General features: G+C 38.8%; 1 protein-coding gene across 3 annotated transcripts in view; it reads left to right on the top strand.

The window, feature by feature from the left end:
• Positions 1-13,882, top strand: part of PPP3CA (protein phosphatase 3 catalytic subunit alpha) — a 331,868-nt gene that overhangs the window by 64,050 nt on the left and 253,936 nt on the right. The window contains exon 1 of one of the 3 annotated variants that reach the window (XM_063723223.1): positions 680-1,263. The gene's annotated coding sequence lies outside the window, so the exon portion shown is untranslated. 3 annotated transcript variants of the gene reach the window in all.

Raw genomic sequence — 13,882 nt, 5'->3', positions numbered from 1 at the left:
CAAACCAATCAACTGTAGGTTGGGTTGCAGAATGATTGCATACATGCCAGAGTGCTGACAGTTCCCAGGGAAGGAGGAAGTGGAGCCAGGCAGCAGTCTTAATAGTGGTTTGCCACATTACTTAAGAGAAATATGTTTTTCCCTGCAAGCACTGATTTTTCTAACTTTAAAATACTCTTATTTTGTTAATTTACTTGTATTGCACCTGACTTATTTACCTTTTTTATTGCTAATTAAAAATACCACTCTATGTTGAGTAAACTTTTACTAACCTGAGAGACTAGTGATTTATAACATTGTGTAGAAGGAAATCAAAGAACATTATAGCCAAAAGCAACAATATGAGCCATGCTAGACAATGCTCTCTTTTTACAGAGAGTATTGATACCAAGGCTTAGATGTTTTGCTATTTCAAGTCACAAAATTATTTGCCACGTTAGGGGTAGATACTTGCTTTAATCTGAACCTATGTTGTTGACCAGCTACATGTTAAAACCAAGTGTTTGAAAACCATCTTTTTGAAATTTGACGCTTTCCTGTAAATTTTTATTTTCCTGTAAAGTGGTAATACTAATAATTTATGAGAAAACTGAGTAGTTCAGGTTTTGCTTTTCAAGGGTTTTTTGTTTTGTTTTACATTTTTAAAGCACAAAGAAAGAGCTTTGATTGAGAATGTGTTAATTGTATTATGTGAACCTATAAAATTAACTCTTATTATTTAATACATTTGAACCAAATAATACTTGACCCAGATAAGTGAAGGATAGACAGAAAGGAAAGGCATTTACTTAAAATGGCTGCTTATTTTATCAAAGTTAGATTTCAAATTAGAGTTGGATGAGCTGTTTTAAAAGTCCATGCTAAATGTGTTGGGGACTGCCCCGGAAACAGGTTTTCCTCCTCTGTGTAAATCAGCCGTTTCTGTGGTGCGAGGTGGGTGGGAGCCTTGCTTTACTTCCTGCATCTCAGCAGGCTCAGGAAGGGAAGCTTGCTAGGGTGTTAAAGCAGGTAGCCACATGCATTATGTTAAATTAATTCTACCCCAGTCTTTGGACATCTATTGACAATAGTATTATTTGGGTTGCACAATCAACAAGTGAATAGACCAAAGAAGAAATGGGGAAGAACCCAGAATGAGTGTGAGTCAGACACTACCTTGACATGGGAAGCCAGGACTAGAAGCCCTGAGATCGGTCCGATCCAGGGAATATGCTGACAGCGCTGTCATTTAGAACAGGCCACTGGGAATTCAGGACCTATCAGGTAAGTCCATGTCTTACCAACTTAAAGCAATCTTCTGGGAAGAGGTCTGGACCTGTATCTAACATGAATTCTAGTGAGGTCTGTCCATCACATTTCACTCATCTAATCACCTTTGTCATTCTTCTGGTTTTCACAGATAGGATAGAAAAACTGTAGATTTTTTCTGTTGCCACTTAGCTCTTGGCTGCAGGGGCCTCTAGGTGGGTGTGAAGTGGTTATCAAGGCTTTGACTGTCAAAAACACTTCTACTCAAAATTGGCCTTAGCAGTTAAGCCAGATTTAAAATGATTTTGGTAGTGGATTATCTAAGCTCATATAGAATAACTGCAGGTCACTTTCAAACTTGCCATAGATGCGAAGATAATATATTCTCATTCTCTGGACTAGCTTTTCCCAGGAAAAGGTATGGGGTGGAGAGATATCAAATATCAATTTTTGTAGATATGGAAAGCTCCATGAATGTGTATTTATAGGCCCCCTGAGGTCTAATTGAATGTATGTTGAATGCAAATAATTCTGTTTTCCTCCCCAGGTTTGTCATTTGGCAACTAGTACAGGAAAAAAGACCCTCAATAACTAGCAAGTCTGTCTGTGTCTATGTAGACAAGCATTTTGATTAATTTAGGAAGGATGCTTTTTTCACTATATAAAATTAAAATGAAATTATGGAAGAACCTAGTTTGTTTTCTTACTTGAGTTGAATACTGTTTAACCACTTTCTTATTACATTCGATTGACTTACTTGAGTTGGATGCTGAATGTTTAACCACTTTCTTATTACATTTGATTGACTTAAAAACCATCTGTAGCATAGCCTAAATAACTTAAGAATTTCAGAAAGTTGTGGCAAATTTTTTTCTGATACATTCTCATTCATAGCCAACTCAATTTTTTTTTTATACAAATCAAATTATATTATAACCCATACACATTAAATTTCACTTAGACCAAAGAAGAGCCAAGGCTTCTTTACTGGATCTCACCCTCTCTTACCTATTTAAGAGCATTGCCCCAGGAAGTCCTCTTTTCTGCATCAGCATTTTCTACTCTTTGTTGGATCATACTCATTAGCAGAAGATGCCATAGCTTTTACTGTCTTGAAATAATAAAGCTTCTCCTGAGCCCATGTTCTTATCCAGCTACTGCTGCATTTCTCTTCAGAGCAAAACTCTCCAAAAGAATTATCTACGTTCACTGTCTCAAATTGCTCTTCTCCCATTCTTCCTTGAACCCTCTCCAAAGCTTTTCCTCCTTCACTGCTTCAGAGCCTTCTTTTGTCAAAGTCTCCAATAACCTCAGTGTTGTCAAGTCGAATAGCAGGCTCATCTGATTTGACTTAGCATAGTATTTAACACAGCTGATCACACTGTCTCTCCCGGAACACAGTCTTCGCTGGAGTACTTGCACATCACATGCTCTTGGTTCTCCTCCTGCATCGTAGGCTGTTCTCTTTCAGTCATTTTTTTTTTTCCTATTTCTTCTTCATTTCTCCAGCCTCTAACCATTTAACCATTGGAATGCTCCCTTCTGTTTTCTATATAATGCACTTGTGGAGTGAGCTCAAGCATTCTTCTTTCATGTATGACACTGATGGGTTCCAGTTTTTTTTGAGACTGAGTCTGGCTCTGTCACCCAGGCTGGAGTGCAATGAGGTGATCTCGGCTAACTGCACCCTCCGCCTCCTGGGTTCAAGTGATTCTCCAGCCTCAGCCTCCCAAGTAGCTGGAACTGCAGGTGCATGCCACCACACCCGGCTAATTTTTGAATTTTTAGTAGAGATGGGGGGGGTTTCACTATGTTGGCTAGGCTGGTCTCGAACTCCTGACCTCAGGTGATCCACCCGCCTCGGCCTCCTACAGTGCTGGGATTACAGGCATGAGCCACCGCACTTGGTCCGTTTCCAGTTTTTATCTACAGTTTGAATCCTCAGTGCCTCTAGTCTCATATATACAAAATACCTGCTTAACACTTTCACTTGCCTGTCTAAATTAACTTGTCCACACTCAGACTCTTGCTTTCCCTTGTTCTTTCTGAGCAGTAACTGTGGCCTTCTTGATATTTATTTAAAAAAGAAAACATTCACAGCTCAAGGCCTTTATATTTGCTATTACCTCTGCCATGCTTTTCTCCCAGATACCCACATGGCTTGTCTCCCCACCTCCTTATGTCTGCTCAAATATCACTATTCTCAATCTGGCTACTTTTTCTACTTAATTTTCTCTCTGATGCTTATTTGACATGCCGTATATTTGTCTGTTTATTGCTTTACATTCCAAGAATATATGCTGTAAGAGGGCAGTGACTTTTGTCCATTTTATTCACTAATGTGTTCCCATTTCTTACTACAGTGCCTGGTCCATAGTAAGTGCTCAATTAATATACATTGAGGGAAAAGACTACATGAACATTACTACCACGATGATGTTATAGTTGATTTCAGTTCCAGGAACTGAAAATGTGAAAGTGCTCCAGTCAATTTCTCCTTTGAAACTTCACTTTAGATAATTTACTTCTTTAGTGAGAAACAGCAGCCCCTTATTCTTAAAGGAAGATTTCCATTGTGTGCCTTTTTCTTCTGCAGCCGTCTCTGAGCAAATTGCTCATTCTAGCTTCTTCTTGGAATGAGTCTCTTCTCTGAACTTCTCTTGGCTCTTCTCTCTTTCAGCTTGGCTTCTGTTCACGGAGCTTAGTTCTACTTCCTGACCTCACAGAGCTTGCCCTTTTTATAGTAAAAAGCCTGTGGTGATGTCATTGGCTCAGCTGGTTTCAATCAGGCTGCTCAGTTGAAGCTGGTGAATGACTCTGCAAGTTATCTTTTGGAGGGCTATACTTATTCTGATACAAAATACGCAGTTATATACAGCATTAACCATTTAGCAGTTATCCCATGCGAGTCATGGGAATGCTTTTTCCCACTCTTTACTAACGGAAATTCTAATTGATCATTGGCTGCCCCACAAGCACAGCAGAGTCAGGTATCTGATGTTGGTCAACTGTTTACTGGCTCTTACTCTGCTTCTAACTCTCTAGGACCTCCTGCAGCCTTTCTCTTGCCTGTTACTTTATTCTGCTTTCTAAATGTCATTCCTTAGATCCTTAATTAAGCTACCCCGAACTCGTTTCTCACCTTGAACCTCTGCCTTACTGTTACTTATCCATTTGCTGCTCTTGGATCACACATTCTTTTTTGACCTTGCCATTTGTAAAATGTAATTGAATTGTGTGTGTGTGGCTACCCTTTTCTTTTTGAATTCTAGACACTCATCTTTACTATTAATCCTGTAGCAATTGCTATTTTTGACTGTAGAACATTGTCCTAACTTTTTTCAGTGAGAAGGTGATTGGTTTGTGATTTATTTCTGGTAATTTTATGCTTCTAAATCTGATGCAAGACATTTTAATTACATTTTTTAGTTTGAAGAGAAAGGCTTTATTGGGAAATTGATCAGTTATCATAAAACAAATCTGTCATATTTAAAAATGGGCCTGCATAGAATATAGTGTGTATGAAAAGTGGTGGCTACAGAATCCTTGTAGTTAAAGCTCAGAAAGTTTTGATAGCCAGTGGCACAAAGGGGGCCAGATGTCCACGGGGATGATTGTTTAAAGGGATGGTAGGGAAAATGTAAAGTGAATGTGTAGAATGAAGGGGTGCTTATGACCAGGGTCAACTTCTAATTTACTGTCTAAATCAGGATGCTTTGAAGATGAAAGTTGTAACAGACATAAACTGGGACTGCCCACGCAAACCCTACCTATATATAACATTGCCGACACACCTCAGAATTATGGGTAGGCCTGGTTGGCCTTCATGATCAGTTGTTTTTCAGGACACAATGAAGCTAATATTCCACCTCTGTGGTATCCACAGTCTGCCTTATAGCAGAGCAAGAGTCTCAGGAAACACAGTTTAAGAGCTCCAAGGTCAGTATGGAGAGGTCTGTTTCTGAGCAGCAATTTCTAAGCCACTGCAGCTGGGAAGGTGGTAGAGGGAGGGATGAGGAGGGGATCAGGTGTCTTTGGGGCAGTTAATGGACCTAATTCTGAGGGTTAGTGAGAGGCAAAATTTGGGGTAATGGGGTAATAGCAGAGGGCTGAAAAATGACAGGTAGACTAAGCAATCTTTAAATAAAATTGAATATATTTTAAAGACATGCTTACCTCATTGTAAGCTTATAGTTAAGAAATTGAATATGGCAAAATAATTGCAGTGTTAAATTTATTTCATAACACTGAATTTAAAAGTCATAGTTAAAATAACTGTTTTTAATTTTTTTTTTTTTTTTTTACTAATGGCTTTTAAAGTTTCATTTTTTATGTTTGTTGCCAGAATTAAGAAGTGGCCCTTTCTCCATATAAAGCAAATGGAGTTTTATATGCTAGATTCAATGTTGTGAACTGGGAAAAAAAATATCTGGTTTTATACAGGCTTTAAGAAAAATCAGGACTGATCCTAGGAAGATTAGGAAGGGGATTTATAAGACTATAATATAGTCACTATCTTAGTGTTATGACTTACTACTTTGGTTTTCATGGAAATTTCTGCTAAAGAACATTGTGAGTCACTGGTGTAGACAGAATCCTGAATACTCTTAGACCACTGACAAGTAGAAAAACCTGTTTGCAGCCAACAGGGTCTGTGATTCCCCCATAGTAGGTACTTAATAAATACTGTTGACTTGATTTGGCTTAGGTTTGTCCCTGGAAAATGTAAAAGTCAATGCACATTTATAGATTGATTTAAATTTTGGGGAGCATTTTTGCCATGCTATGTACATTTAGAGAAATAATGGCTGATATTTTTGTCTAACAGGAATTGCAGGCATGCATGAGTTGAATGTGGAAGATGGACCTCTGAGGAGACAAGAACCATTAGAAACTTTTGCATACCATGTTATCTGAATATTCATAAGTAAATGCAAATAGAAGAGCAATTTCTGTCAAATTAGAACATTTAAACAAATCAAGTGTTAACTTTGTTATTAAATTTTAAAAATGCATTTTTTGATATTTACCTAAATGAATTGGAAATGTAGGTCCACACAAAAACCCATGCACAAATGTCCACAGCAGGTTTATTTTTAAATTCCAAATAACCAAGATGTCTTTCTTTCTTTTTTTTTTCTTTTTTTTAATTATTTATTATTATTATACTTTAGGTATATCTCCCAATGCTATCCCTCCCCCCTCCCCCCACCCCACAACAGTCCCCAGAGTGTGATGTTCCCCTTCCTGTGTCCATGTGTTCTCATTGTTCACTTCCCACCTATGAGTGAGAATATGCGGTGTTTGGTTTTTTGTTCTTGCAATAGTTTACTGAGAATGATGATTTCCAATTTCATCCATGTCCCTACAAAGGACGTGAACTCATCATTTTGTATGGCTGCATAGTATTCCATGATGTATATGTGCCACATTTTCTTAATCCAGTCTATCATTGTTGGACATTTAGGTTGGTTCCAAGTCTTTGCTATTGTGAATAATGCCACAATAAACATACGTGTGCATGTGTCTTTATAGCAGCATGATTTACAGTCCTTTGGGTATATACCCAGTAATGGGATGGCTGGGTCAAATGGTATTTCTAGTTCTAGATCCCTGAAGAATCGCCACACTGACTTCCACAATGGTTGAACTAGTTTACAGTGCCACCAACAGTGTAAAAGTGTTCCTATTTCTCCACATCCTCTCCAGCACCTGTTGTTTCCTGATTTTTTAATGATTGCCATTCTAACTGGTGTGAGATGGTATCTCATTGTGGTTTTGATTTGCATTTCTCTGATGGCCAGTGATGGTGAGGATTTTTTCATGTGTTTTTTGGCTGCATAAATGTCTTCTTTTGAGAAGTGTCTGTTCATGTCCTTCGCCCACTTTTTGATGGGGTTGTTTGTTTTTTTCTTGTAAATTTGTTGGAGTTCATTGTAGATTCTGGATATTAGTCCTTTGTCAGATGAGTAGGTTGTGAAAATTTTCTCTCATTTTGTAGGTTGCCTGTTCACTCTGATAGTAGTTTCTTTTGCTGTGCAGAAGCTCTTGAGTTTAATTAGATCCCATTTGTCAATTTTGGCTTTTGTTGCCATTGCTTTTGGTGTTTTAGACATGAAGTCGTTGCCCATGCCTATGTCCTGAATGGTAATGCCTAGGTTTTCTTCTAGGGTTTTTATGGTTTTAGGTCTAACGTTTAAGTCTTTAATCCATCTTGAATTGATTTTTGTATAAGGTGTAAGGAAGGGATCCAGTTTCAGCTTTCTCCATATGGCTAGCCAGTTTTCCCAGCACCATTTATTAAATAGGGAATCCTTTCCCCATTGCTTGTTTTTGTCAGGTTTGTCAAAGATCAGATAGTTGTAGATATGTGGCGTTATTTCTGAGGGCTCTGTTCTGTTCCATTGATCTATATCTCTGTTTTGGTACCAGTACCATGCTGTTTTTGCTACTGTAGCCTTGTAGTATAGTTGAAGTCAGGTAGTGTGATGCCTCCAGCTTTGTTCTTTTGGCTTAGGATTGACTTGGCGATGTAGGCCCTTTTTTGGTTCCATGTGAACTTTAAAGTAGTTTTTTCCAATTCTGTGAAGAAAGTCATTGGTAGCTTGATGGGGATGGCATTGAATCTGTAAATTACCTTGGGCAGTATGGCCATTTTCACGATATTGATTCTTCCTACCCATGAGCATGGAATGTTCTTCCATTTGTTTGTATCCTCTTTTATTTCCTTGAGCAGTGGTCTGTAGTTCTTGAAGAGGTACTTCGCGTCCCTTGTAAGTTGGATTCCTAAGTATTTTATTCTCTTTGAAGCAATTGTGAATGGGAGTTCACTCATGATTTGGCTCTCTGTTTGTTGTTGGTGTATAAGAATGCTTGTGATTTTTGTACATTGATTTTGTATCCTGAGACTTTGCTGAAATTGCTTATCAGCTTAAGGAGATTTTGGGCTGAGACAATGGAGTTTTCTAGATATACAATCATGTTGTCTGCAAACAGGGACAATTTGACTTCCTCTTTTCCTAATTGAATACCCATTATTTCCTTCTCCTGCCTAATTGCCCTGGCCAGAACTTCCAACACTATGTTGAATAGGAGTGGTGAGAGAGAGCATCCCTGTCTTGTGTCAGTTTTCAAAGGGAATGCTTCCAGTTTTTGTCCATTCAGTATGATATTGGCTGTGGGTTTGTCATAGATAGCTCTTATTATTTTGAGATACGTCCCATCAATACCTAATTTATTGAGAGTTTTTAGCATGAAGGGTTGTTGAATTTTGTCAAAGGCCTTTTCTGCATCTATTGAGATAATCATGTGGTTTTTGTCTTTGGTTCTGTTTATATGCTGGATTACATTTATTGATTTGCGTATATTGAACCAGCCTTGCATCCCAGGGATGAAGCCCACTTGATCATGGTGGCTAAGCTTTTTGATGTGCTGCTGGATTCGGTTTGCCAGTATTTTATTGAGGATTTTTGCATCAATGTTCATCAAGGATATTGGTCTAAAATTCTCTTTTTTTGTTGTGTCTCTGCCCGGCTTTGGTATCAGGATGATGCTGGCCTCATAAAATGAGTTAGGAAGGATTCCCTCTTTTTCTATTGATTGGAATAGTTTCAGAAGGAATGGTACCAGTTCCTCCTTGTACCTCTGGTAGAATTCGGCTGTGAATCTATCTGGTTCTGGACTCTTTGTGGTTGGTAAGCTATTGATTATTGCCACAATTTCAGCTCCTGTTATTGGTCTATTCAGAGATTCAACTTCTTCCTGGTTTAGTCTTGGGAGAGTGTATGTGTCGAGGAATTTATCCATTTCTTCTAGATTTTCTAGTTTATTTGCATAGAGGTGTTTGTAATATTCTCTGATGGTAGTTTGTATTTCTGTGGGATCGGTGGTGATATCCCCTTTGTCATTTTTTATTGCATCTATTTGATTCTTATCTCTTTTTGTCTTTATTAGTCTTGCTAGCGGTCTACCAATTTTGTTGATCCTTTCAAAAAACCAGCTCCTGGATTCATTAATTTTTTGAAGAGTTTTTTGTGTCTCTTTTTCTTTCAGTTCTGCTCTGATTTTAGTTATTTCTTGCCTTCTGCTAGCTTTTGAATGTGATTGCTCTTGCTTTTCTAGTTCTTTTAATTGTGATGTTAGGGTGTCAATTTTGGAACTTTCCTGCTTTCTCTTGTAGGCATTTAGTGCTATAAATTTCCCTCTACACACTGCTTTGAATGCATCCCAGAGATTCTGGTATGTTGTGTCTTGGTTCTCGTTGGTTTCAAAGAACATCTTTATTTCTGCCTTCATTTCGTTATGTACCCAGTAGTCATTCAGGAGCAGGTTGTTCAGTTTCCATGTAGTTGAGTGGTTTTGAGTGAGATTCTTAATCCTGAGTTCTAGCTTGATTGCACTGTGATCTGAGAGATAGTTTGTTATAATTTCTGTTCTTTTACATTTGCTGAGGAGTACTTTACTTCCAAGTATGTGGTCAATTTTGGAATAGGTGTGGTGTGGTGCTGAAAAAAATGTATATTTTGTTGATTTGGGGTGGAGAGTTCTGTAGATGTCTATTAGGTCTGCTTGGTGCAGAGCCGAGTTCAATTCCTGGGTATCCTTGTTGACTTTCTGTCTCGTTGATCTGTCTAATGTTGACAGTGGGGTGTTAAAGTCTCCCATTATTAATATGTGGCAGTCTAAGTCTCTGTGTAGGTCACTCAGGACTTGCTTTATGAATCTGGGTGCTCCTGTATTGGGTGTATATATATTTAGGATAGTTAGCTCTTCTTGTTGAATTGATCCCTTTACCATTATGTAATGGCCTTCTTTGTCTCTTTTGATCTTTGTTGGTTTAAAGTCTATTTTATCAGAGACTAGGATTGCAACCCCTGCCTTTTTTTGCTTTCCATTTGCTTGGTAGATCTTCCTCCATCCTTTTATTTTGAGCCTATGTGTGTCTCTGCACGTGAGATGTGTTTCCTGAATACAGCACATTGATGGGTCTTGAGTCTTTATCCAATTTGCCAGTCTGTGTCTTTTAATTGGAGCATTTAGTCCATTTACATTTAAAGTTAATATTGTTATGTGTGAATTTGATCCTGTCATTATGATGTTAGCTGGTTATTTTGCTCGTTAGTTGATGCAGTCTCTTCCTAGTCTCAATGGTCTTTACATTTTGGCATGATTTTGCAGCGGCTGGTACCGGTTGTGCCTTTCCATGTTTAGTGCTTCCTTCAGGAGCTCTTTTAGGGCAGGCCTGGTGGTGACAAAATCTCTCAGCATTTGCTTGTCTGTAAAGTATTTTATTTCTCCTTCACTTATGAAACTTAGCTTGGCTGGATATGAAATTCTGGGTTGAAAATTCTTTTCTTTAAGAATTTTGAATATTGGCCCCCACTCTCTTCTGGCTTGTAGAGTTTCTGCCGAGAGATCCGCTGTTAGTCTGACGGGCTTCCCTTTGTGGGTAACCCGACCTTTCTCTCTGGCTGCCCTTAACATTTTTTCCTTCATTTCAACTTTGTTGAATCTGATAATTATGTGTCTTGGAGTTGCTCTTCTCGAGGAGTATCTTTGTGGCATTCTCTGTATTTCCTGAATCTGAATGTTGGCCTGCCTTGCTAGATTGGGGAAGTTCTCCTGGATAATATCCTGCAGAGTGTTTTCCAACTTGGTTCCGTTCTCCCCGTCACTTTCAGGTACACCAATCAGACGTAGATTTGGTCTTTTCACATAGTCCCATATTTCTTGGAGGCTTTGCTCGTTTCTTTTTGTTCTTTTTTCCCTAAACTTCCCTTCTCGCTTCATTTCATTCATTTCATCTTCCATCGCTGATACCCTCTCTTCCATTTGATCGCATCGGCTTCTGAGGCTTCTGCATTCTTCACGTAGTTCTCGAGCCTTGGTTTTCAGCTCCATCAGCTCCTTTAAGCACTTCTCTGTATTGGTTATTCTAGTTATACATTCTTCTAAATTTTTTTCAAAGTTTTCAACTTCTTTGCCTTTGGTTTGAATATCCTCCCATAGCTCGGAGTAATTTGATCGTCTGAAGCCGCCTTCTCTCAGCTTGTCAAAGTCGTTCTCCGTCCAGCTTTGTTCCGTTGCTGGTGAGGAACTGCGTTCCTTTGGAGGAGGAGAGGCGCTCTGCTTTTTAGAGTTTCCAGTTTTTCTGCTCTGTTTTTTCCCCATCTTTGTGGTTTTATCTACTTTTGGTCTTTGATGATGGTGATGTACAGATGGGTTTTTGGTGTGGATATCCTTTCTGTTTGTTAGTTTTCCTTCTAACAGACAGGACCCTCAGCTGCAGGTCTGTTGGAGTACCAGGCTGGCCATGTGAGGTGTCAGTCTGCCCCTGCTGGGGGCTGCCTCCCAGTTAGGCTGCTCGGGGGTCAGGGGTCAGGGACCCACTTGAGGAGGCAGTCAGCCCGTTCTCAGATCTCCAGCTGCATGCTGGGAGAACCACTGCTCTCTTCAAAGCTCAGATGGAAATGCAGAAATCACCTGTCTTCTGCATCGCTCACTCTGGGAGCTGTAGACCGGAGCTGTTCCTATTCGGCCATCTTGGCTCCTCCCCCTCACCAAGATGTCTTTCAACAAGTGAATGGATAGATAAACTGTGTTACATCCATATGATGAGGTATTATTCAGAGATATAAAGAAATGAAGTACCAAGCCACATAGAAATGGAGAAAACTTAGATGTCAATTGCTAAGTGAAAGAAGTGAATTTGAAAAGGCTGTGTATGATTCCATCTATGTGATATTATGGAAAAGGCAAAAATATGGTGACAGTGAAAAGTTCAGTGAATCCCAGGGCAAGAGGGTAGATCTGGAGAGTAAGAGGGATGAATAGGTGGAGCACAGGGGACTTTTAGGACCTGAAAATATCCTATATCATACCATAATGCTGGATAGATGTCATTTCACATTTGTTGAAATCCGTAGAATGTGTAACACGAAGAATGAACCTCAGTGTAAACTGTGGGCTTTAGTTAATAATAATGTATCAACGCTGGCTCAGCAATTAATTTCAACAAATAAACAGTACTAATGGAAGATGTTAATAATCGGGGAAACTGTGTGGGAGGTAAAGGGGTAAATGGGAACTCTGTAGTTACCATTCAGCTTTTTTTTCTCTAAATCTAAAACTGTTCCAAACAACATATTTTGTTTTAATATGGTAAACATGCAAGGGCAAACCCTATTTCCTGTACATAGTGGATGTCTGATAAATACATGGTACATGAATGCATGATGGGATGAGTGAAGAAATCAAGTGGGTGATAATGTATGTGAAAGTACCATGTAAACAAACTGCCTGACAAATGTGGGGGGAAAAGCTAGTGAGGAAAAATGGAAAATAAATCGTGAAAAACATTCAGTGTAAAAGTTTGAGAAGGCATAAGAGGAATTTGAACTAAAGACTGAAACTATTTTAAACTGTTTAATTTTCAGAAAAAGATAATTAATATAGTTTTTATTAAATAAAAAGTTGGTACCTATGCTTTCAGAGTCTGTGAATTAGAGACACCCTCTTGACACCAACTACTTCTCATATTAATTTGGTTTTGTTCTAGAGGCTTCAGCTTACAAGTTTCAGAGGGGGTCCTTCTCTAAAGGTGTTTTTTGTTTCCTTCATTGTTTAATATGGGCGGGTTTCCATAATCTTGATACAAAACCTTGATAAGGCCAGGAGTGGTGATTCATGCCTGTAATCCTAGTGCTCTAGGAAGCTGAGGCAGGAGGATTGCTTGATGCCAGGAGTTCGGGACCAGCCTGGGAAACATAGTCAAATCTTATCTGTACAAAAAAATTAGAAAAATTAGCTGGGCATGGTGGTGCACCTTTAATCCCAGCTATGCAGGAGGCTGAGGCAGGAGAATTTCTTGGGCTCTCGAGTTCCAGGCTGCAGTGAACTATGATTTCCACAGCACTCCAGTCTGGGCAACAGAGCTGGACCCTGTCTCAAAAGCAAAGCAAAACAAAACGTAATAAAACAAAACAAAACAAAAACACATACACAAAGAAAACAAAAAGCGAAAAAAAACCACACCACCCAAAACAAACAAAAAAGATGTAAAAGTGACCTTGCACATAGCAAGCTTCCAGCCAAGAAGATTGAAAAGCAATTAAAACAAATAGAGGAATAGGTACACTATCATTTGCTTAATACTTTATAATTTTGAGTCTTTGTTCTGAAGAAAACGTGACCTTTGTTAAATTTTAGATAAATACGAGAATGACCTTGATTCTTTAGTTTTATCATCAGTAATGTTAAAAGTGCAAGTATGTTGAAGTCATTTGTTGTTTTTCTCAGAAAAGCCTCATGTATTTGAAAATAATTGGAATGATTTCTGCTCGGTAGTAGTATAATTTTCCTAGCCTTATATCTTTTATGCAGTGCTCTCAAGGAACATGGGTGGTACAGATTATAATATACTGGCAACTGTGTTTCTTAAGGATTTGACATGAAAGAAGGTATAACTTTCTATAGGCGATTACAGATAAGAACATGGTACTGTGAGAGTACATAGGAAAGGTGCTTACCTGCAGCCCTGAGGATCAGTGAAGGTGCTTTATGAGAAGTGACAACTGAACCAGGACCTGAGATATGGGTGGCAGTTAACCAAATAAGTTAGTGAGAGAAGGGATGT

This window comes from Pongo abelii, chromosome 3 (genome assembly GCF_028885655.2).
Source record: "Pongo abelii isolate AG06213 chromosome 3, NHGRI_mPonAbe1-v2.0_pri, whole genome shotgun sequence".
Lineage (NCBI taxonomy): Eukaryota > Metazoa > Chordata > Mammalia > Primates > Hominidae > Pongo > Pongo abelii.
This window is presented reverse-complemented; position numbering and strand designations above follow the sequence as displayed.